At 41.9% G+C, this 25,902-nt stretch overlaps 1 pseudogene; it reads right to left on the reverse strand.

Moving 5' to 3' along the window:
• Positions 1-1,449: 1,449 nt before the first annotated feature.
• The window catches only part of LOC129044249 (small ribosomal subunit protein uS2B-like), a 48,619-nt pseudogene continuing 24,166 nt past the window's right edge, over positions 1,450-25,902 (reverse strand).

Below are 25,902 nucleotides of genomic sequence, written 5' to 3' on the forward strand. Positions count from 1 at the left end.
GAGTCATCAGTGTTCAAGTGTGATATGTCATGCAATGAGAGTGTGTTAGCTCAGCAAATTAGAGGGTGTGGAATAAAGGAAAAGGATAAGGAAATATCAGAGATGGTAGAAAGAAGAAAGGCCCGTAAAAGAAAGTTTGAAAATAAATAGAGCATAAATTGGGAGCAAGCGTTATCATGGAAACGAAGGAAGAAGGAGTTTTGAGAAGATAAGAGTAGTCAACAAGGTCAGGTGCTCTGAGATATATATTTATTATATGAATTTGTTTTTCCAGAGACAGGGTTTCACTCTGTTGTCTAGGCTGAACTCAAACTCCTGGGCACAAGCAATCCTGCTTCAGCCTCCTAAGTAGCTGGGACTACAGACACACACCACCTTGCCCAGCTATACGTAATTTTTATATAGATATTATGATAAGGGTTTGGCCACCTCTGATAGGAATTATTTAAGTAAAGTAAATTGCTTATTTAATAATTATTATGATAGGAATTATTTAAATATAAGTGGATTGCTTCTGGTGAGGTAGTTATTGGGAGTAGATACCATTTCCTCATTCTGTGCATAGTTGTAAAATATTATTGTTCAATTTCATTACAAACTATGTGTATTGCTTTTCTATGAACTTATCCCACAGTCACAGTGACCAATCATTTATCCCGACTGCCTTGGAACAATTCCAGTTTAAGCCTGCTTTTCAAATATAATCTTTTCTATGGCCTTTTTAATTCTCAGAAGTGTCCCAGTTTGGATAAGAAATTATTTGGCTACCCCGTGTGTAGTTGATGTAACTTTCTTTTTTTTTGAGATGGAGTTTCGCTCTTGTTGCCCAGGCTGGAGTGCAATGGCGCAATCTCGGCTTAGTGCAACCTCCGCCTCCCGGCTTCAAGTGATTCTCCTGCCTCAGCCTCCCGAGTAGCTGGGATTATAGGCATGCACCACCCACCTGGCTAATTTTTTGTATTTTTAGTAGAGACAAGGTTTCACCACATTGGCCAGGCTGGTTTCGAACTCCCGACCTCAGGTGATCCACCTGCCTCAGCCTTCCAAAGTGCTGGGATTAGAGGCATGAGCCACCGTGACCAGCCATTGACGTAACTTTCAACGCTTAGAGCACAACTGTGAAGCTGCCCATCGGGATATACTAATGGATAGGGAAGTGCTTGAAACAAATATAGGTACCACTTACTATAGTTTTAATTGCCTCCCAGCTAGGTCAGGGCTTCTCTTTTCACTCTCTTGAGGTTTTCTGAAGGGAAATTAAATCAGCAAGATCTGCCAAATAAGACTGTGACTGAATCTTCTTTGTGACCCCAAATACATCTATATATCCCCACCCTATCCACACCACGAGGATGATGAAGATGATTAAAATGATTTATGATGCACTTGTTGTGTGCCAGATGATCTCCTATGCAACTTACATGTATTTATTTACTACTTACAACAATCTTATGAGGGAGGAGTGCTAATTATTCTCATTTTACAAATGAGGAAGGTCATCACACAGGATCTGGACCAACGCAGTTTGGCTTCAGAGCCTATGCTCTTCACCACGACTTTGTACTGCCGTGTAATATCATCTTGCTTTTCAAATGCCCCTTCCTTCCCTTTCTCATCTCCAGTAGCTTTCTCACTGGCAACTATAACTGAATTAAACCTTTCAATGGGGGAATATTGTTTGTTTTTATAATTTTAGTATTAATTATTTGAATTATGGAAGATGATATACAAAGAACAACAAGAGATCTTTATTATCTAGTCATTATTGCAGAATTTGATATTTTGCTTTTTTATGAGATGAAGATGTGTCAGTGATTTTGTTTTTCTTTTAAAGGGGCCATAGTAATTTTTTTTTGAGACAGTCTCATTCTATCACCCAGGCAGGAGTGCAGTGGTGTGATCTTGACTCACTGCAACCTCTGCCTCCCAGGTTCAAGTGATTCTCCTGCCTCAGCCTCCCGAGTAGCTGGGATTACAGGTGCGTGCCACCACGCCTGGCTAATTTTTGCATTTTTAGTAGAGACGGGGGTTCACCATGTTGGTCAGCTGGTCTCAAACTCCTGACCTCATGATCTGCCTTCCTCAGCCTCCCAAAGTGCTGAGATTACATGCGTGAGCCACTGCACCCAGCCTCATAGTAATTTTTTGATAACTCATTTTGAGAGCTTTCTCAGAACAGTTTTTAGGGGGAAAAAATGAATACAGAATTTTTAGTAACTACTTATAATTATGATCTATTACTACATTACCCAAAATATAGCAGCTTAAAATAACAAACACTTATTTTCCTGTAGTTTCTGTGGATCAGGAATTCAGAAGGGGCATATCTTGGCAGTTCTTGCTCAGCATCTTTCATGAGGTTACAGGCAAGCTGTTGATTGGGGCTGTGGTCATCTGAAGCCTTGACTGGGGCTCACTTACTTGGCTGTTTGGAGGTGGCCTGAGTTTATTGTCACATAGATCTTTCCATAAGACTGCTTAGGAGCCCTTATGACATGGAAGCTGACTTGCCAGAGCAAGTGATACAAGAGAAAGAGCAAGAAAGAAATCACGAAGTTTTTTAGCCAGGCATGGTGGCTCACGCCTGTAATCCCAGCACTTTGGGAGGCTGAGGCAGGCAGATCACCTGAGGTCGGGAGTTCGAGACCAGCCTGACCAATAAGGTGAAACCCTGTCTCTACTAAAAATACAAAAATTAACCTTGCGTGGTGGCCAGTACCTTTAGTCCCAGCTACATGCGAGGCTGAGGCAGGAGAATTGCTTGAACCTGGGAGGCGGAGGTTGCAGTGAGCCGAGATCGCGCCACTGCACTCCAGCCTGGGAGACAGAGTGAGACTCCGTCTCAAAAAAAAGAAAAAAGAAATCGCATTTTTTTTTGAGATGGAGTTTCACTCTTGTTGCCCAGGTTAGAATGCAATGGCAAGATCTCAGCTCACTGCAACCTCCGCCTCTTGAGGTCAAGCAATTCTCCTGTCTCAGCCTTGGGCATGTGCCAACATGCCCGGCTAATTTTTGTATTTTCAGTAGAGACAGGGTTTCTCCATGTTGGCCAGGCTGGTCTTGAACTCTTGACCTCAGGTGATCTCCCTGCCTCAGCCTCCCAAAGTGCTGGGATTACAGGTGTGAGCCACTGCGCCCGGCAATCACAAAGTTTTTTATGACCTAGTTTCATCATGTACTGTCACTTCTGTAGTATCTGTTGGTCACACAAGCCAACCGTGATGCAATGTGGGAGTGTACTATATAACGATGTGAATACCAGAAGGATCACTGGGGGCCATCTTAGAGGCTAGCTTCCACAATCTAACCCTATATTAACATTGCTCCCACATGCAAAATGTACTCACATTCCCCCCAAGATTCTCAAAAGTCCCATTTAATTGCAGCATCACTTCAAAGTTTAGAATTTCATTGTATAAATCAGGTTCAGGTGTAAATGAGACTTCTCAGGTTTAGTTTCATAAGCACAGCTCCCTGAGTACAGTTTCTCTTGATCTGAAGACCTGTGAACTAAAGAAACAAGTTAGCTTCCTGCATGCATACTCAACATAAAATGGTAGGACAGGCATAAGTTAACTGCTACACAGACACTCCTATTCAGAAAAGGGGAATAGGGAAGTCACACAAGAGTAACTGGTCCTTAGCAATTCTGAAATTCAGTTAAGCACTGATTGGCTTTTCCTTGATTAGGTCTCAAAGCCTGACAATAATTTTCTACCTTCTTGGCTCTTGTTTCCACCCTCTGAGTCATCCTTCTTTTTTCATGAAAGATAACATGTTTTTGCAACCAAGTAGTTTTTTTTTAACCTGCTTTCTGCTGGTAGAAGTTTGCAAGGTGGGCCAGAGGCCCCTTTTCATTTTGTACTGTCTATGTCACTTTCAGTCCAAGCTGGTAAGTGTTTCTGCCACTGTAATTCTCTTCTGCTAATATAATTCTCCAGATATCTCCTGTCTTCCTCATGGCCATGTATATTGTTGGAAATGAGCCCCATTCCAGTTCCAGAGGTTGAAATTTGCTGATTTAGTCCAAACATGATAGTTTCATTCACCTTGCCAAGGATTAAGACTTGGTCAAGTGATGCCATCTGGCCAGTGAGACAGAAGGGGAAGATTGTTTAGGGGTTACTGTGAAAGGTTTTCTTTTCTGACAAAAGGATCTCCAGGGAAGAAAGCATCTCTCTTCTACTAGACATTGGTATGCCTGCATAACATAGTTGTCATTTCATGGTTTTGAGTCTGGCAGAAGAAAAAGATGGAAAGCACTTAGGTTCTTCATTATATAATTGTGCGACTGAATTAATCAATGCTGGAAAACCAAATTTTCTTTATTTTAAAATCAGTTGCGGGAGGCTGAGGCAGGAGAATCACTTGAACCCAGGAGGCGGAGGTTGCAGTGAGCTGAGATGGCGCCGTTTCACTCCAGCCTGGGCAACAAGAGCGAAACTCCATCTCAAAAACAAACAAACAAACAAACAAACAAACAAAAAAATCAGTTGCTAATTGTGGACATGAATTTCAAGTGAAACCTAGTCAGTATGGCTGTATGGTTGCTTTTTGGGGGGAATATGAGCCAACTGCTCAGGTGAAGATGGAGAAAGTGGATAATGAGGTACAAGCAAGGTTGTGTGATTAAGTGTTTGCCAAGTACAGTGGGTGTCCTTCACAAAGCAGGGATTATAATTGTGGTATTTCTTTCCTCTTTCCTCTCCCCCCTCACCCCTTTCCACTATCCCCACCTCTTCCCTGTGCCCCTACTCCTCTCTCCTGTCTTCTTCCCCTTCAGTTTTCCTCATTCTATATTCCCTTCCCCTTCCTCCTTCTCTTCCTTATTCTCAGTCTCTGAGCTACCATTTATTTGCATGCATTGCCTTATTCAGTTCTCATAAAGACCCTGTCTAATAGGTACAGATAATATTCTCAGTATTTAGTTGAGAGATTAAGCAACTTGCTCATAATTATGCAGCTAAAAAGTGGCCACTAGGCATCTAGCTCAAGCCTATATGATTCCAAAGTCTGTGCTTTAACCATTATGCAGGAGTGAAAGGAACTCTTCCACAAGACGGACAATTTGCTAGCTGTCCGTGTTAAACTGGTTAAGTTCATATATCTAACTGGTGGATATAAACAGAAAACTAGGGTCAAAGATGTAACTCGTGTGGGAGTCAACATTGTAGCTTTAAAAAAATCAAATTTTAAATGTTTATTTTCCTTTAAAACGAAGGAAATGGAAACCCAAAAGTTTAAAACAAGATCAAGATTCTAATTTCTCTAACTGGTTGTTTGCCTCCGTACAGACCTGATTATTTTGCCACAGTTTAGTTAGCTAGATGAGTAAAATTTCAGTCCCAGATCCTCTCACCCACCCCCACCTATAATGAACTGTTAAAAGGGTGGCAACCACCTCTGATATTTCTCTTTTTTCCTAGAATACTTTACACCATGCCATGGCCAAGAGACCTAAGGGGATGAATCTTTGTTTATTAGTGTCCTGATTATGCGGTTGTTTAATGGGAGTCATATTTAGTTTTGACAAGTATCTTTCCTTTTTAGAAATAGGAAATTGGTCTCAAAAATGCTCATGGAGTCTTCTGTTTCTGGTGATCTTATCAGTCTATAACCCATTGGAACTCCTTAAGAATTCAAGTTTTTTTGAAGACAGTGCCTTAAAGAGGAAAATGTTTTCTTTGTGATCTGATTTGGGTGTTGTTTAGAGAAAGTGAAATTTAGTTTGGAGGTAGGCAGTCCTCTTGTCCCAAGGCATTTACAGTTTTTGAATATTCACTTCTACTTATTTAAAAGCCTTAGAGGAAAACAGCTATACCTACTTTTTATTATGTAAATTAATGTACATACCGACTGGAATTGTTTATATAGGGGATTTTGACTGTGGTATTGTTTGCCTAAGGAAGAAAACATGGTAACAATCTTGTCATGCAATATTTACAGTCTGCAAGCAGTGTATATTTAGGGAATCTTGCTAAAATATTGCATGACAGGAGATTTCAATAAGCATGTTTAAATGAATTCTAAGAAACCAGACAGAAAGGAAATATGCCTCTTTGGTTCTCAAACATTTATCTCCCTGGGTGGAAAAGGGTAGGGGTAAGCCTTTGAATGATAGATAGTCCAACAGAAAAATTCACATTAATCTGTGGTTTAATGTGTTCCCTAAATGTCTTAATTGCTTTTAAAGCCCTGTAAATAAATAACATTCAAAGGATGTAAATTAATATCCTAAGAAAATGACTTTCCTGGTCTAAGGGCTCCTATTTCAAGTAATATTTATAAGGCACTGCAAATAATTTTCAGCCTAGAATGAAGAAACCTGCAGTTGGGAAGCATGAATTTACCACCTATTAAGGTAGGAACATCTTTGTCTTGTTTTGTTTTTCCAAGAGGCTTATCCTTGCCCTAGGTATTCACATGTTATTTTACAAAGGAAGGAAGGATCAACTCTTCCAGGGAGAGGACAGGCTTAAGGAGAACCCCAGAGAATCTTGGATTGCTAGATCTTAGTGGCAATCACAGCACTTTGAAAATGAACTCAACATAACCATATTTCTTTTGTTTCTGAATGAAACATTTTCTGCCTTATATAAAGAGGTTAAAAAAAAGTTTGTTTTAAATTAGCACCGATTTTCTGAATTAAAAGTGAATGCATCTGGTCATGATGTTTCCTGCTCTCCTCTAAAAGAGTTAAAACATGACCAGGCGCGGTGGCTCACGCCTGTAATCCCAGCACTTTGGGAGGCTGAGGTGGGTGGATCACCTGAGGTTGGGAGTTCGAGACCAACCTAACCAACATGGAGAAACCCCGTCTCTACTAAAAAAAAAAAAAATACAAAATTAGCCGGGTGTGGTGGTGCATGCCTATAATCCCAGCTACTCAGGAGGCTGAGGCAGGAGAATCGCTTGAACCTGGGAGGTGGAGGTTGCAGTGAGTTGAGATCGGGCCATTGCACTCCAGCCTGGGCAACAAGAGCGAAACTCCGTCTCAAAAAAAGAAAAAAAAAAAAGTTAAAACAGAAATCTATAAACTGATTACCATTTTGGAGAAGTTTTAATATTGAACTTTGATTCATAAAACTCAGCTTATTCTCTCATTCTTGCATCTAGGAGTGACCCCTTCTTCCTCCTCCCCAACACATGAAGCTTCTGTGATATTTTGAACTTTGACCATGACTCATGATGAGAAATACATTTTATATCATGACCCAGTATATATAAAATACATGTAACTATGTATATACATACATGAAACACAAGTTTCACAGGACAAAATTCACACTGTGTAATACCACATTTTTTTCTAGTCTAGTAAAAAAAAGAATGCTAGTCAGACCCACAAAATTGATTTCATGGCCCACTAATGAATTGGGACTAACAGTGTGATAAAACACTATCAAGATTTTAAGGCCGGGCACGGTGGCTCATGCCTGTAATCCCAGCACTTTGGGAGGCTGAGGTGGGCAGATCACCAGGTCAGGAGATCCATCCTGGATAACACGGTGAAACCACGACTCTACTAAAAATACAAAAAAATTGCCGGGCGTGCGCCTGTAGTCCCAGCTACATGGGAGGCCGAGGCAGGAGAATGGCGTGAACCTGGGAGGCGGAGCTTGCAGTGAGCCAAGATCACGCCACTGCACTCCAGCCTGGGCAACAGAGGGAGACTCCGCCTAAAAAAAAAAAAAAAAAAAAAAGATTTTAAGAAGTAATAGAATTAAACAAGCATATTCTTATTCACTTTGGGGAATGCCAAAGCGAAATAAAACCTCCCTTCCTTTATGTTGCTCTCCACATTTTTACCTAACTACTTATTTTCTTCACATGTCATACTCAGATCTGGGATTTTACAGATTGAAAGATGGAAAGGCGGCCAGGTGAGGTGGCTCATGCCTGTAATCCCAGCATTGGGGGGCCAAAGTGGGTGGATCACCTGAGGTCAGGAGTTCGAGGCCAGCCTGGCCAACATGGTGAAACCCCCGTCTCTACTAAAATACAAAAATTACCTGGACCTGGTGGTATGTGCCTGCAGTCCCAGCTACTTGGGAGGCTGAGGCAGGAGAATTGTTTGGACCCGGGAGGCGGAGGCTGAAGTGAGCCAGGGTCATACGACTGCCCTCCAGCCTGGGCGACAGAGCAAGACTCTGTCTAAAAAGAAAGAAAGAAAGAAAGAAAAGAAAGAAAGATGGAAAGACAATTTAAAAAAAGAACTTTATTTTTTAGAGCAGTCTTAGGTTCACAGCAAAATTGAGAGGAAGATACAGAGATTTCCTGTATACCCACTGCCTGCACACATGCGTAGCCTCTTCCATTATCACCATGTCACATCAAAGTGGGGCATGTGTTACAACTGACGAACCTACAGAAATCCCATCTTATCCTCAGTTTCAGTTATCCATGGTCAATTGCTGTTTGAAAATACTAAATGGAATATTTCCAAAATAAACAATTGATAAGTTTAAATTGTGTGCCATTGAGTAGCATGTTGAAACCTTGTGCCGTCCTGTTCCATCCTGACTGGGATGTGAATCATCCATTTGTCCAGTGTATCCCTGCTGTATACACTCCCCACCTATTAGTCTCGGTTACCAGATTATGCTGAGATATTGTGACAGTATATCAGGGCTTGTGCTCAAATAACACTTATTTTACTTAATAATGGCCCCAGGCTAGGTGTGGTGGCTCACACAGGTAATCCAGCACTTTGGGAGGCCAAGACATGAGGATCCTTTGAGCCCAGGAGTTTGAGGCAGCAGTGAGCTATGATGGTGCAACTGCACTCCGGCCTGGGCAACAGAGAAAAACCCTATTTCAAAAAAAAAAAAAAGTAAAAAGGCCCCAAAGTGCAAGGGTAGTGATGCTGGCAATTTGGATATGCCAAAGAGAAGCCATAAAGTACTACCTTTCAGTGAAAAGGAGAAAGTTCTCTAATTAATAAAAAAGAAAAAAAATCTCATGCTGATGTTGCTAGGATCTGTGGTAAGAACAACTCTTCTGTCTGTGAAATTGTGAAGAATATAAAGAGAGTTAGATACTATCTGTGGTTTCAGGCATGCACTGAGGATCTTGGAATGTATCTTCCTCTGATAAGGAGGAGCTACTGTACATTGACAAATCATTACCACCCAAACTCCATAGCTTACTTTAGGGTTCACTTTTGGTGTTGTACATTCTATGGGTTTGGATAAATGTATAATGACATATCTTCATCATTATAGTGTCATACAAGGTATTTTCACTGCTCTAACAATTCTCTGTATGCCACCTATATTCATCCTCTCCCTAAAACCTAGTAACTACTGATCTTTTTGCTGTCTCCATAGTTGCCTAGAAAGGAAATTTTTATTAGGGCTAGCTTCAGGAGGAGAGGAAGTTGCAGCCAGGAAGTGTCTTATAGAATAAATGATCTGTTAATGAATGAAACAGCCATAACATGAGTATGATTATCAGATTCTTGCCGGATACACTTTATTTTTTTAAATTTTTTTAAACTTTTTCCAAGACAGAGTCTTGTTCTGTCGCCCAGGCTGGAGTGCAGTGGCACAATCTCAGCTCACTGCAACCTCTGCCTTGGATACGCTTTAAACCTATTGTAGAGGCCGGGCGCAGTGGCTCATGCCTGTAATCCCAGCACTTTGGGAGGCCGAGGCGGGCAGATCACCTGACGTTGGGAGTTCGAGACCAGCCTGACCAACATGGAGAAACTCCGCCTCTACTAAAAATACAAAATTAGACGGGCGTGGTGGTGCATGCCTGTAATCCCAGCTACTGGGGAGGCTGAGGCAGGAGAATCTCTTGAACCCAGGAGGCAGAGGTTGCAATGAGTTGAGATCGTGCCATTGCACTACAGCCTGGGCAACTAGAGTGAAACTCCATCTCAAAAACAAACAAAAAACAAAAAAACTGATTGCAGAGGTAGTCTTTTATTTTATTTTTTATTTTTTGAGACAGAGTCTCGCTCTGTCGCTCAGGCTGGAGTGCAGTGGCGTGATCTTGGCTCACTGCAACTTCTGCTTCCCGGGTTCAAACAATTCTCCTGCCTCAGCCTTCTGAGTAGCTGGGACTACAGGCGTGTGCCACCATGCCCGGCTAATTTTTTGTATTTTTAGTAGAGACGGGGTTTTGCAGTATTAGCTAGGATGGTCTCAATCTCCTGACCTCGTGATCCGCCCGCCCTGGCCTCCCAAACTGCTGGGATTACAGACATGAGCCACTGCACCCGGCTGTAGAGGTAGTCTTTTATTGTAGCTATACTTATTTTATGTGATAGATGAGTCTTTAGAACGCTTATCTAAATACATTAATGAGAATATATTTATAAAATGTTTATTAGGATACATTTAATGTTTCTGAATGGCCTTACTTTTTGTTTTGTTTTGAGACAGAGTTTCATTCTTGTTGCCCAGGCTGGAGTACACTTGGTGCAATCTCAGCTCACTGGCAATCTCAGCTCACTGCAACCTTCGCCTCCCAGGTTCAAGCGATTCTCCTGCCTCAGCCTCCCGAGTAGCTGGGATTACAGGCATGCGCCACCACGCCTGGCTAATTTTGTATTTTTAGTAGAGATGGGGTTTCTCCATGTTGGTCAGGCTGGTCTTGAACTCCCGACCTCAGGTGATCTGCCCGCCTTGGACCCCCAAAGTCCTGGGATTACAGGCATGAGCCACTATGCCAGGCTACTTTTAGTTTATTTTATTTTTTTGAGATGGAGTCTTGCTCTGTCACCCAGGCTGGAATGCAGTGGCATGATCTCGGCTCACTGCAACCTCTGCCTCACGGGTTCAAGCAATTCTCCTGTCTCAGCCTCCCAATTAGCTGGGATTACAGGCACGTGCCACCATGCCCGGCTAATTTTTATATTTTTAGTAGAGGCGGGATTTCACCATATTGGCCAGGCTGGTCTTGAACTCCTGACCTCATGATCCACCCACCTCAGCCTCCCAAAGTGCTGGAATTACAGGCATGAGCCACCATGGCCCGCCAACCCGGCTACATTTTAAGTATAGTTTATAGCTATTTAAAGGAATCCCCTTTTAAAAAATTCACAAAATTTCTAAAATTCACAAATTCTTTTGCATTATAGCAAATAATACTAGAAGGTCAACTCCAAAAAGGCAGAGATGTTTGTGTATTTTATTCACTGGTATATCCCTGACTCCTAGAATACTACCTGACACATACCTGGTACTCATTAAATATGTGTTCAGTGAATCTATACATAGAGTTTCCTACAGGTTTCCCAAACAGAGACACTCCTATATTCATATGGTGTGGAAGGTTATACCCAGTGTTGCTGTGATAAAGTCAGCATTCCTTATCATATTGTCTAGAAGACCTTTGAGCCAAGATCACATTTAAAATAACCTCATTAAATTAGAATTGGTGCTTTAAGTGAAGCAATTGATGCAGAGAAAAGAAGAACAAATAACCAGTGGGAGACAAAAGAAATTCTAATATGAATAATAATATCAACCATTTATTGAGTGCTTAATAGCTTCACAGGGAGGGAGGAATATTATCATTCAGTTCTCACAACTCTGAAAAGCAGATACTATTTTTAGCTCTTTTTGGGAGAATTTGAGATTTGGAGGACTTAAGTAAATAGCTCAAAATTACATAGCTAGTAAGTAATTAAACTGGAATTTGAACCCAGGTCCAGTATTTTAAACATAATAGTACTTGAGGTTAAAGCTCATTAAGATCCTGAAGTCAGACCGGACGTGGTGGCTCACGCCTGTAATCCCAGCACTTTGGGAGGCCAAGGCGGGCGGATCACCTGAGGTCAGGAGTTTAAGACCAGACTGGCCAACATGGAGAAACCCCATTTCTACTAAAAATACAAAAAAACACAAAAAACCCAAAATAAGCAAAAAAAGATCCTGAAGTCAGCTTATACATTACAGTTTGAAATCCATGTATTTGGCTTTTTTTTTTCATTCATTTAGGCAAATGAATAGAGAACCTATAAAACACCAGGTATTAGATATGTAGTGGTAACCAAACAGACATGGTCACGCTCTCTCCACCATAGGGTCTGATGGAGCAGACAGATAAAAGACAAGAAATAACAAAGTACAAAATGTGATAAAGAGGCCAGGCATGGCGGCTCATGCCTATAATCCCAGCACTTTGGAAGGCTGAGGTGGGTGGATCACCTGAGGTCAGGAGTTTGAGACCAGCCTGGCCAACATGGTGAAGTCCTGCCTCTACTAAAAACACAAAAATTAGCAGGGCGTGGGGGCTTATGTCTGTAATCCCAGCTACTCGGGAAGCTGAGGCAGGAGAATTACTTAAATCTGGGAGGTTGCAGTAAGCAGAGACTGCACCACTGCCCTCCAGCTTGGGTGACAGAGCGAGACTCCATCTCCAAAAAACAACACCTCCAAAAAAAAAGTAGTAAACGGGAAAAGTGTTATGATAGAAAATATAGTATCCACAGTGGATTAGTTTCAGGGCCCTCCCACCATAACGAAATCCATGAATACTCAAGTCCCTTAAATAAAATGGTGTGGTATTTGCATATAACCTACACACATTCTCCCATACACTTTAGATCATCTCTGGATTCCTTATGATACATAATAGAATGTAAATGCTATGTAAATAGTTATTATACTATATTGTATATTGTTTAGGGAATAATGACAAGAGAAAAATCTATACATGTTCAGTATAGATTTTATACATGCATGTGTGTGTGTATATATATATATATATTTTAATTTAATTATATATAGTTTTTGAGACAGAATCTCACTCTGTCGCCCAGGCTGGAGTGCAGTGGTGCGATCTTGGCTCACTGCAATCTCCACCTCTCGGGTTCAAGTGATTCTTGTGCCTCAGCCTCCCAAGTAGCTGGGATTACAGGCATGCACCAACACTCCTGGCTAATTTTTATATTTTTTTAGAGACGGGATTTCACCACGTTGGCCAGGCTGTTCTTATACTCCTGACTTCAGGTGATCCGCCTGCCTTGGCCTCCCAAAGTGCTGGGATTACAGGCATGAGCCACCGCGCTGGGCCTTTTGAGCCACCACACCCCACCTGAGAATTTCTTTTTTTTTTATTATTTGAGACAGAGTCTCGCTCTGTCACCCAGGCTGGAGTGCAGTGGCACCATCTCGGCTCACTGCAAGCTCTGCCTCCTTGGTTCATGCCATTCTCCTGCCTCAGCCTCTCAAGTAGCTGGGACTACAGGTGCCCACCACCATGCCCGGCTAATTTTTTGTATTTTCAGTAGAGACGGGGTTTCACCATGTTAGCCAGGATGGTCTTGATCTCCTGACCTCGTGATCCACCTGCCTCGGCCTCCCAAAGTGCTGGGATTACAGGCGTGAGCCACCACCCCCGGCCAGATAAATTCTTCTTTTTTTTTTTTGAGATGGAGCAGAGAAATTCTTAATTAGAATACTTGGTAAACCTATTGTATCAAATGAAATGTCAATATTCTAATCAAACTACTCTGTTTCCCTTTACTATTATCTAGCATTCTAACACCTTTTCAAGAGTGCATGCATTTTCTTTGGTAATTTCTCTTTTGAAAATATCCGGCTCGCTGCCCCCACCACCCACCACACAATAACTATATGAGGAGATAGACATATTAATTAGCTTGACTGTAGTCAAACTAATGTATATGTATATCAAAACACATTGTACATTTTATTTTATTTTGAACTCTTATGTCTATAGCCATATACATTTTAAATATATACAATTTTTATTAAAAAGAAAAAAGAAAATGTCCAGTGTTTTATTCCCACACTATCTCTATAATACATTGGTTGGCATTCAGAAATAATTTACTGAAGTCTTACACTAAGTGGCTTAAAAATGGAGCCTAACCTAATGAACTTGCAGACTACAAGTAGAGTTAAGACACTTAAAATGTTAGTAAGCCCTATGGGTAAGTAACAAAATAAAAAAATAATAATGTTGATAAACCCTAATACCAAACCAGGGTTCCTAGCAGTTACATTCTAATGCACATGATATTTTTAAAAAACGTTTTAAGGTTTTAAAAACATATATGGAAAACATTTTTGTCTTTTATTTCAAAGTTTTAGCATTTACCAATATCAAACAAGTTTGGGTACAGATGGTCTCATGGGAATGGGAAAGTAAGCTTTCTTGGAGATGGCATCCTAAGAAGAGGGTAAGTCTTATACATAACAAAATTATAGATGTGAGTACTTAAGGCCAACTATAAGACAGAACATTGGCCGGGCGTGGTGGCTCACGCCTGTAATCCCAGCACTTTTGGGAGGCCAAGGCGGGCGGATCACGAGGTCAGGAGATCGAGGCCATCCTGGCTAACACGGTGAAACCCTGTCTCTACTAAAAAAAAAAAAAAAAAAAAAAAAAAAAAATTAGCCAGGCATGGTGGCGGGCGCCTGTAGTCCCAGCTACTCTGGAGGCTGAGGCAGGAGAACGGCGTGAACCCGGGAGGCGGAGCTTGCAGTGAGTCAAGATGGCACCACTGCACTCCAGCCTGGGCGACAGAGTGAGACTCCATCTACAAAAAAAAAAAAAAAAGGACAGAACATTAATGATACTAATTATACAAATGTTTTCTCAACTTTATATTTTTCTAAGATAAAACAAAACTTTCATTATCCTATATATATGTATATATAAACGTGTATATAACATGTTTTAAATCTCACATTATTTTGGACCAAACAAATAGATCCATAAAACTGGTTCAATAGCTGAAAATAATGACCTATTACTAATGGTTTTTGATCATCATAAATAATGAATATTATAATTTAAATGCATTTTTTCCTTCTCCACTATCTTTTCTTTGTGGTACTGCGTGTCATTTCTGAGTTCTCTTTTCTAAAGTACTCCAAAATTATTATGAGGTATTATAAAATTCATGAGATGTTATAAATAATCATAAGAAAATCTGTCTAATTACTTTATAGTGACATGCAACTTTTGATTCCCTAAATAGTACTAGCTCAATTATCCACTTGTTGTTGTTGTTGTTTGAGACAGTGTTTCAGTCTTGTGGCCAAGGCTGGAGTGCAATGGTGCAATCTCTGCTCACTGCAACCTCTGCCTCCCAGGTTCAAGCGATTCTCCTCCTTAGCCTCCCGAGTAGTTGAGATTACAGGTACGTGCCACCATGCCCAGCTAATTTTTTGGATTTTTAGTAGAGACGGAGTTTCACCAGGTTGGCCAGGCTGGTCTCGAACTCCTGACCTCAGGTGAGCCGCCTGCCTCAGCCTCCCAAAGTGCTGGGATTACAGATGTGAGCCATCAAGCCCAGCCCTTTTTTTCTCTTTTTTTTTTGAGATGGAGTCTTGCTCTTTGCCCAGGCTGGAGTGCAGTGGTGCACTCTTGGCTCATTGCAACCTCTGCCTCCCGGGTTCAAGCGATTCTCCTGCCTCAGCCTCCCAAGTAGCTGGGACTACAGGCATGTCCCACCACACCCAGCTAACTTTTTGTAGTTTTAGTAGAAACAGGTTTTCACCGTGTGAACAAGTATGGTCTTGATTTCCTGACCTCATGATCCGCCCCGCCTCGGCCTCCCAAAGTGCTGGAATTACAGTCGTAAGCCACTGTGCCCGGCCAATTATCCACTTTTCTACAACTCACTTTTAGAGGCTGTTGTCTAGAATTAGAGCCAGCATCAAATAATGACAATTTCTCATCCTTAAGGATGACCAAAAGAATATGCTCTAGTCTGCAAAGGTCTTTCCACACAGAATTCTGAAAATGTTTTGAGGATTTGAAAATAAGTTTATAACCTTCCAAAATGTTGTTTCAGAAAGACAACACTCATCAGGACAAGAAAAACAGCTTTAAACAACACTGATTTTTCTATATCTCTGTATCTGAAATATTCCCATATAAACATAATGTATGTTACTGACGTGTGTGTGTATATATGTGTGTGTGTCTCCATCCCCACACCACGCCCCCACTGACACATACACACCACACCCATCATGTTCTCTGAGCTGTTGTATACTCTTGGTCTTTGAACTTTCAGGACATCTGAACTCTGGCCATCCGCTCTCAATTCTCAGAGCTCTTTATCTTGCAGTCCTGAGTTGAGTGTGTTAGGCAATGGATCTACTCTATTGTAGCCTCTCCCTGTCATTTATCCTGTGCTCTAGCAAACGTGTAATAGCTGACAAAAGACATACATGAATAGTACTTTGTTACAAAGTAACAAAGGAAGGGCATCATACTGGGTGTTAAAATGCATTTTCAAGGCAGCTTGAGGTGTCTTTAAGTGAAGGGTAGAGGAAAAGGAGTCAGGAACAGCCAGAAGCACTTTAAACACTGGTAGAGCTCTTTGACATTATGAAGGGCATAATAAACATTACTGAAGTCTTGGAGGATTGACCGATAATTGTAGGAATGGTAGCACGAGGTGACTGTTACCTAAGGGATGCAGTGACTTCAGGGGATTTGAAGGGAACAATGCTGACTTACAAAAGCATCTCCACAGGGGCTATGCTAAACAACTACACATATACAGATTTAGTTTGCACACCTATTTCAGGAATGCAACCCACCCCCTCCCTTACCAGGACTAAACAGGATATTCATGCAATTAGCCTTTACTCTGGCAGAAAAAACCTAATAATAGTCTGTGACATGAATTGGGAAGGTACCCGGATTTGCCATTTTCCTTAACGCTAAGGACAAATTATATAATTTGTGTTTTATTTTGCATTGGTTACTTAAAGTAGTAATCTCCTAAGTAGTGGTAAGTATAAATAAGATAAATGCAGTGTTTTGAGAGAAGAGTAGGAATTGCACAACACAGAGAGGGTTTCAGGGATCTTTCATTCTTTTGCTTGCTTTCAGCTTACTGAGCGGTAGTTGCAGTTAGCATTTGTTGGGTTAAGTAAATTTATAGATTATAATATGTAGTTAAAGTAACCCTTAAAATTGTACCTATAATTTAAGCTTGAAAAGATTCTTGCAGAGAAATTTTGTTTTGCAGATGGTACTAATGATAAAATGGCAAAGCCAACTCTTTTTCCTTTTAATAGAGTTCTTCCTCAGCCACAATTACCAGATGAAAATAACGGTGATCTAATTAGAGCTCTTTTCTAACATATTACAAGATAAAGACAATGCAATGGTGATCTCATTAGATCTGTCAAGAAATTGGACAAAAACTCAAAATTATCAAGAATTTTTGAAATACGGATTTATCTTCACTATTATTGATAAACTTAATCCTAAGTATATTATACTTTCAGATAACTAATTCAACACTTTTTTTTTTTTTTTTTTTTTGAGATGGAGACTTGCTCGGTTACCCAGGCTGGAGTGCAGTGGCAGGATCTCGGCTTACTGCAACCTCCGCCTCCCGGCTTCAAGCAATTCTCCTGCCTCAGCCTCCTGAATAGCTGGGATTACAGGCGCCTGCCACCAAGTCCAGCTAATTTTTGTATTTTTAGTAGAGACAGGGTTTCACCATGTTGGCCAGTCTGGTCTTGAACTCCTGACCTCGTGATCCACCTGCTTTGGCCTTCCAAAGTGCTGAGATTACAGGCGTGAGCCACTGTGCCTGGCCAACAAATCTTTATAGGTCAGGCACTGTTGTAGGTGCTTGGGGTACATCAGTGAAATAGACGGGATTCCTGCTCTAGTGGAGCTCACTTTCTACCAAGATAATAAGAGATAACAACATTTATACATTATCTCAGAAGGTGGTAAGTGCTAAGGAAAAAAGAAGAGGATAAAAGGGTTAAGAGTACTAGGAATGAGACTGTTGTAATTTTATGTATTTATTTATTGAGACAGGGTCTCCTGCTGCCACCCAGGCTGGAGTGAATTGCAAACATTATGGCTCACTTCAGCCTCAAACTCCTGGGCTCAAGCAATCTCCTACCTCAGCCTCCTGAGTAGTTGATACTACAGGCGTGTGCCACCATGTCCAGCTAAGCTTTGTGTTTTTTTTAGAGATGGAGTCTCACTATGTTGCCCAGGCTGGTCTCAAACTCCTGGACCCAAGTGATTTGCCTGCCTCAGCCTCCCAAAGTGCTGGGACTACAGGCGCAGCCACAATTTTTAAATATGGTTGTTAAGGTAGGCCTTAAAGGTGACATTTGAGCAAAGATTTTAAGGGAAGTGTATATTTGGTATACTATCATCCTAAGATACATGTATATCTTTAAATTGGGATTTATAGTTACTGAAAATAGTATTATGAAAGTGCTGGGTCCATAGTATGTACTAGTTTGAATAGCTATATAGAGGAAAGGTAGATTAATATTTATTAAATAGCCGTGATGGGGCAGGTACTCATTAGGGTCTTTACATACATTCTGTTGTATAATTCTGTAAGATAAGTATTACCAATCCATTTTATAACCAAGGCTTGTGGGTGCACAGTACCTTGTTTAAGGTCACACAGATACGTAGGTTGTAGAGCTGATGCTGGACATCTAATTCCAAATCCTGTTTTGTTTTGTTTTTTTAAGATGGAGTCTCGCTTTGTTGCCCAGGCTGGAGTGCATGGCACGATCTCAGCTCACTGCAAGCTCTGCCTCCTGGGTTCCCGCCATTCTCCTGCCTCAACCTCCCGAGTAGCTGGGACTACAGGCGCCCGCCACCACGCCCGGCTAATTTTTTGTATTTTTTTAGTAAAGACGGGGTTTCACTGTGTTAGCCAGGATGGTCTCGATCTCCTGACCTCATGATCTGCCCACTTTGGCCTCCCAAAGTGTTGGGATTACAGGCGTGAGCCACCGCGCCCGGCCTTTTTTTTTTTTTTTTTTGAGACAGTCTTGCTGTGTGGCCCAGGCTGGAGTGCAGTGGCACGATCTCGGCTCACTGCAACCTCTGCCTCCTGCATTCAAGCGATTCTCCTGCTTCAGCCTCCTGAGTAGCTGGGACTAGAGGCACACGCCAACATGCCCTGCTAATTTTTGAATTTTTAGTAGAGACGGAGTTTCACCATGTTGGTCATCTCGGTTTCCTGACCTCATGATCCACCTGCCTCGGCCTCCCAAAGTGCTGGGATTACGGGCGTGAGCCACCGCGCCCGGCCAAATCCTGTTCTTTTTTACAGTGCCCGGGCCTGCAAAAAAGTTTCTTCAGTTGATCATTGCTGCTAGGAGAATAGAAGAATTGTGTTGAGTAAAATTCTTTTTTTTTTTTTTTGCGATGGAGTCTCACTCTGTCACCCAGGCTGGAGTGCAGTGATGCAATATTAGCTCACTGCAACCTCTGCCTGTGGGTTCAAGCGATTCTCCCACCTCAGCCTCCCAAGTAGCTGGGACTACAGGTGTGCACCACCATGCTCAGCTAATTTAGCTAATTTTTGTATTTTTTGTAGAGATGGGGTTTCACCATGTTGGCCAGGTTGGTATCAAACTCCTGACCTCAAGTGATCCAGCCTCCCAAAGTGATGGGATTACAGGCATGAGCCACTGTGGCTGGCTTGTGTTGAGGAAAATTCTGAGGCTAAATCTAGGATCCAGCCAAAAGAAATACTTTGATCAATGTAATATGTGATATATAACAAACTGAGTACTAGTATGCTGGTTCTTGAGACGAACATCTTAAAAACAAATGAAAGATAATTTAGATACAGTGATGTAGATCTTGAGCAGTACTTTGAAAGGATCCATATTCCTTATAGCAATTCAATTTGTCTTTCTAAAACATACCTCGGATTGTTACTTCCCCAATAACCTTCAATATCCCACCTCTGTTAAATGAATAAAGTGTTACTGATGTGGCCTCAGTCTACCTATCCATAATCCTGCTTCTCTGCCCACCCCCACTTTTTTAAAATCTATGTGGTCTCTGTCTAGATGCTTACATAGTCCATTAAAATTACCTACATTTCAAATGACAGCTTCCTAGAAAAGTAGAATGCTCTATTACTAGAAATTTCTACACAGAAAGTTGATGTCAGAGATAACATAGAAGGAATAACTGTACTATATTATGAGGCATACAAATTTAAAATTTTTGATTAAAATTTTAATAGAGATGGTATAATATAGTGGTTATTAGACATCTTGGAGTTAACCATGTACTCACTAATCATGTCTGTTTTTATGCCAGTACTCTGTGCTTTTGATTAGGTCTGTAGTATATTTTCAAATCAGATAATATGATGTCTCCCGCTTTATTCTTTTTGCTCAAGATTGTTTTGGCTATTTGAGGTCTTTCATAGTTTGATATGAATTTTAAGATTATTTTTCTATGTCTGTGAAAAGTGTCTTGGAATTTTGGTAGGGATTGCATTAAATCTATAGATTTATGGACATTTTAACAATATTAATTCTTTCAATCCATGAACATGAGATATCTTTCCATTTATTTGTGTTTTCAACTTCTTTTGTCAATTTTTTTTTCAGTTTTCAGCATATAGATATTTCACTTCCTGGTTAAATTAATTCCTAAGTATTTTATTTTTTGTAGCTTTTGTAAATGAAATTATTTTCTCAATTTCTTTTTGGGATAGTTTGTTGTTAGTGTATACAGATGCTACTGATTTTTATATGTTCATTTTGTGTCCTGCAACTTTACTGAATTTGTTTATTAGTTCTAACAGTTTTTTTGTGGGGGAGGCTTTAGAGTTCTCTATACATAAGATCATGTCATTTGCAAACAGACAATTTAACTCTTCCTTTCCATTGTGGATATCTTTTGTTTCTTTCTCTTACCTAGTTGCTCTGGCTAAGACTTCCAGTACTATGCTGAATAGAAATGGTAAGAATGGGCATCCTTTTTGTACCTGATCTTAGAGGAAATGCCTTCAACTTCTCACTGTTGGGTTTATTGCTAGCTGTGGGTTTGTCATATGTGGCCTTTATTGTGTTGAGGCACATTCCCTCGATACTTAATTTGCTGAGAATATTTATTTATTTATTTATTTATTTATTTTTGAGACAGAGTCTTGCTGTGTCACCCAGGCTAGAGTGCAGTGGCGTGATTTTGGCTCGCTGCAACCTCCACCTCCCAGGTTCAAGCAATTCTCCTGCCTCAGCCTCCCAAGTAGCTGGGACTACAGGCACATGCCACTGTGCCTGGCTAATTTTTTGTGTTTTGATAGAGATGGGTTTCACCATGTTGGCCAGACTGGTCTTGAACTCCTGACCTCAGGTGATTTGCCTGCCTTGGTCTCCCAAAGTGCTGGGATTACAGGCATGAGCCACTGCACCTGGCCTCTTGTTACAGTTTTCTACTTTAAGTCTATGTTTTCTGATATAAGTATAGCTATACTTGCTCTCTTGGTTTCCATTTGTGTGGAATATCTTTTTCCAACGCTTTACTTTCAGTGTATTTGTGTCATTGAAGGTGAAATAAGTCTCTTGTAGGCAGCATATAGTTTGGTATCTTTGTTTGTTTTGTTTTTAAGCCACTCTATGTCTTCTGATTGGGGAATTTTATCAATAGGTAGGAAGTTATTACTGCCATTTTGGTAATTGTTTCCTAGTTGTTTTAGATCCTTTTTTCTTTTCTTACTCTCTTGCTGTCTTCTTTTGTGATTAGATGATTTTCCTTAGTGGTATGCTTTGATTCCTTACTTTTCATTTTTTGTGTGTCTACTATAGATTTTTGCTTTGTAGTTACTACAGTTACTATGAAGCTTACATAAACCATTTTATAATTATAACAGCTATTATAAGCTGAGAACAACTTAACTTCAGTTGCATAAAAGTCTCTACACATTTATACCCCTCCCCCACATTTTTTTGATGCTCTAATTTACATCTTTTTATGTTGGGCATCCCTTAACAAATTATTACAGCTATTATTATTTTTAATAGTTTTGTCTTTTAACCTTCATACTAAAGGTATACATGATTTACACACCACCATTGCAGTATTAAAATTTTCTAGATTTGATTATATACTTACTTTTACTAAGGAGTTTTATACTTTTGTATGTTTTCTTGTTATTATTGTCTTTTTTTGTAATTTGAAGAGCTATCTTTAGAATTTTTTGTAAGGCAGGTCTAGTGGTGATGAACTCCTACAACTTGTCTATCCAGGAAGGTCCTTATCTGTACTTCAGTTCTGAAGGACAGCCTTGTTGGGCATAGTATTCTTGGTTGGCAGTTTTATTCTTTCATTACTTTGACTATATCATCCCACTGTCTTCTGGCCTGCAAGGTTTCTGTTGAGAAATCTGGAGGTTCCATTGTATATGATGAGTTGCTTTTCTCTTGTTTCTTTCAAAATTCTCTCTTTTACTTTGGAGAGTTTGATGATAATGTGTCTTGCTGACACATTAAGATCTTTTTATATTTAATCTATTTGGGGTTCTTTGGGCTTTATATTTTTTGTTTTTTTGTGTGTTTTTTGAGATGAAGTCTCGCTCTGTTGTCCAGGCTGGAATGCAGTGGCGCAATCTCAGTTCACTGCAACCTCTGCCTCCTGGGTTCAAGTAATTCTCCTGCTCCAGCCTCCAGAGTAGCTGGGACTGCAGGTGTGCACCACCACACCCAGCTAATTTTTTCTTTTCTTTTCTTTCCTTTTTTTGAGGTGGAGTCTTGCTCTGTCACCCAAGCTGGAGTGCAGTGGCACAATCTCGGTTCACTGCAACCTCCATCTCCCAGGTTCAAACAATTCTCCTGCCTCAGCTTCTCGAGTAGCTGGGATTACAGGTGTGCACCACCATTCCCGACTAATTTTTGTATTTTTAGTAAAGACGGGGTTTCACCATGTTGGCCAGGCTGGTCTTGAACTCCTGACCTCAAGTGTTCCTCCCGCCTTGGCCTCCCAAAGTGCTAAGATTATAGGCATGAGCCACTGCACCCAGACTCTTTGGGCTTTATGAATCTGGTTGTTTATTTCTCTTTCCAAATTTGAAAAATTTTCCATCATTATTTTTTTAAATAAGCTTTTTTGCCCTGTTATGGTTTGGATTTGTGTCTCCACCCAAATCTCATGTTGAATTGTAATCCCCAGTGTTGGAGGACAGGCCTGGTGGGAGGTTATTAGACCATAGGGGTTTACATCCCCCTTGCTGTTCTCATGATTAGTGAGTGAGTTCTCATGAGATCTAGTTGTTTGAAAGTGTGTAGCACCTCCCCATTCTCTCTCTCTTCCTCCTTTTCTGGCCATGTAAGACATGTCTGCTTTCCCTTCGCCTTCCACCATTATTGTAAGTTTCCTGAGGCCTCTCCAGCCATGCTTCCTGTACAGCCTGTGGAACTGTGAGTCAATTAAACCTCTTCATTACAAATTACCCAGTCTCAGGCAGTTCTTTACAGCAATGCAAGAACAGAGTAATAGATGCCCCTTTCTCTTTCTCTGCTCCTTTAGGACACCCATAATGTGTCTACATTGGTTTACTTGATAGTGTTGTGTAATTTCTGTAGGCTTTCTTTATTATTTTTCTTTGTTTCTTTTGTTCCTCTAACTGCATAATTTCAAATGACTTGTCTTCAAGCTACCTGATTCTTTCTTCTTATTGATTGAGCCTACTGTTGAAGGCTCTTTATGGAAACCATCAGTTCAGAGTTCAGTCATCTTTTTTTTTTTCATAATTTCTTTATCTTTGTTGAACTTCTCATTTTGTTCATGTATTGTTTTTATAATTTCATTTAGTTGTCTATTTGTATTCTCTTGTAGCTCACAGAGCTTTTTAAAGACAATTGTTTGAATTATTTTTTAGTCAGTTTATAAATCTCCTTTTCTGTTAGATCTGGTTACTGGTGTTTTATTTTCTTTCTTTGGTGGTGTCATGTTTTCCTGATTGTTTGTGATACTTGTGGCCATGTGTTGATGCCTGTGCATTTAAAGAGGTAGGGATTTATTCCAGTTTTTGCAGACTGGCTTTGGCAGGGAAAACCCTTTACCAGTCAGCCTGCCCAGAGATTCTGGGCAGGCTAGCTGGTGTTGCTTGTAAGAGGGCTTACTGCTGGAGCCCTTGGGTAGTATTGTCTGGTGCCGGGGTCAACAGGTGGAGGACCTCACATCTGGGTCCACAGAGTTGGGCCTTGTGTCTCAGTCCACTAGGGCAGGCCTAGAGCTTGGGTCTGATGGAATGATCCTGGATTCTGGGTCTGTGGGGGCTGGTCTGGCACCCGGGTCCACTGGGGTGGACCTGTTGACTGAGTCTGTTGCGACAGGCTTAGATATTGTGTCTGTGAGGGCAGATGCAGAGCCTGTGTCCATGGGGGCTTTCCTGAATCCTGAGCCCACTGGGGCCAATCTGCCACTGAGACAGGTCTTGAGCCTGAGTCTGCAGGGGCTGGCCAGAAACTGGGACAGCCCTGGCATCAGTCCATAGGTATAGGCCTGGAGCCTGGGTCTACAAGGGTGGGCCTGGAGCCTGGGTCTACAGGAGCTGGCCTGGACCAGCCTGGTTTGCAGGTATAGTCCTGGAGCCTCAATTCACAGAGGCCAAGCTGTTTCTAGTGTCTAATATGGTGGGCCTGGACCCTGGGTTCATTAGAACCTGAGGGCCTGGGGACTGGCCCAGAGCCTGGATTCATGGGAATGGTCCTGGTCTCTGGGTCCATGGGGAACACACTGGAGGCTGGCGGTTTGGGTACTGGCTGGAAGGCTAGGTCCATGATGTCTGGCCTGGTGCCTGGTGCTTTGAGGGATGGCTTAGCTCTAGGTTGGCTTGGAGGCTGGGTCTGTGAGAGTCTACCTGGGGCCACTGGGGCCAGCCTGGAAACTGGGACTCAGAAATGATTCTGGAGAATGGGTCTATAGGTACCTTCCTAGTGCTATTGTCTACTGGGCCTGGGCTCTGGGTCTGCTGAAGTGTGGGCCCACAAGGAATGGCCTGGAGCCTGTGTTCATGGGGGTCAGCCTGGCATTGGGCTGATCTGGAGTGTAGGGCAGGCCCGAAGCTTGAGTCCTTGGGGACTGGCATGGAGCTGGGACTCAAGGGCTGGCATGGTAGGGTGAATTTGGAACCTGTATCCTCTGGGGCAGGCCTGGAGGTGGAGTGTGAGGGTACTGACTTGGTTGTTGAGGCCATAGGGGTGGGCTTTGATCTACTGGGTCTGCAAATACCAACCTGGTGCTGGGGTGGGCCTGAAGCCTGGGGCTGTGTAGGCTGGCGTGGTGCTGGGCCAGTCTGGGGCCTGGGGAAGGTCTTGATCCTTAGCTCATGGAGCCTGGCCTGGCACTTGGCAGGTCTGGAGCCTGTATCTGCAGGGACTAGCCCTGATCCAGGGTCTGTGGTTGCCAACCTGGTGTAGCAGTGGGGCTAGAGGCTGGGTCTGTGGGTACTGGCCTGGAGTCTAGGGCTATGAGGGCTGGCTTGGTGCTGGGATAGGCCTGGAGGCCAGGCCAGCAGGGGCTAGCCTGGCACTGGGATAGGCCTGGAAGCTGGGTCAGAGGCTGAGTCTGTGGAGGCAGGCCTGGGTTCTGGGACTACACAGTCAACCTGATGTTGCAATCTGTAGGTACTGCCCTGGAGGATGGGTCTATAGAGGCTGGCCTGGAGGCTGGGGCCATGGGGGCTAGCCTAGTGCTGGGAGTGGTCTGGAAGCTGGGACCTATGGGATAAGCCTAGTAGTGGGGCATGCCTACAGTCTCCAGCTGGTGTCTGAATCTGGGGGATAGGCCTAAGGTCTGGAGTTGGGAGGACTGGCTTGGTGCTGGGGTGGGCCTGAAGTGTGGGGCAGTGGAGACCTGTCTGATGCTGGGTTTTACTTAAGTGGGCCTGGTATTGTGGTCTGAGGCAATGTCCAGTGCTCACTTCCTTCTCCTAATAGTATCTCTCTCCATGCTGTGCTGCTTGTGGTTGGGGGTGAGGTAACGTGGGTAATGTGAAACTGTCCTCCCTATGCTGTCTTCAGTGTGTCTTAATTCTGTGATATACTTACGTGATATAATCTCTCACCTGATTTTTGTGATGCTACTTTGGTGTACAGATACAAATTAATGTTTCCCCAGGCTTCATGAATGGGATGAGCTCTAGAAAATTCTATT

Source organism: Pongo pygmaeus, chromosome 1 (assembly GCF_028885625.2).
Source record: "Pongo pygmaeus isolate AG05252 chromosome 1, NHGRI_mPonPyg2-v2.0_pri, whole genome shotgun sequence".
Classification (NCBI taxonomy): domain Eukaryota; kingdom Metazoa; phylum Chordata; class Mammalia; order Primates; family Hominidae; genus Pongo; species Pongo pygmaeus.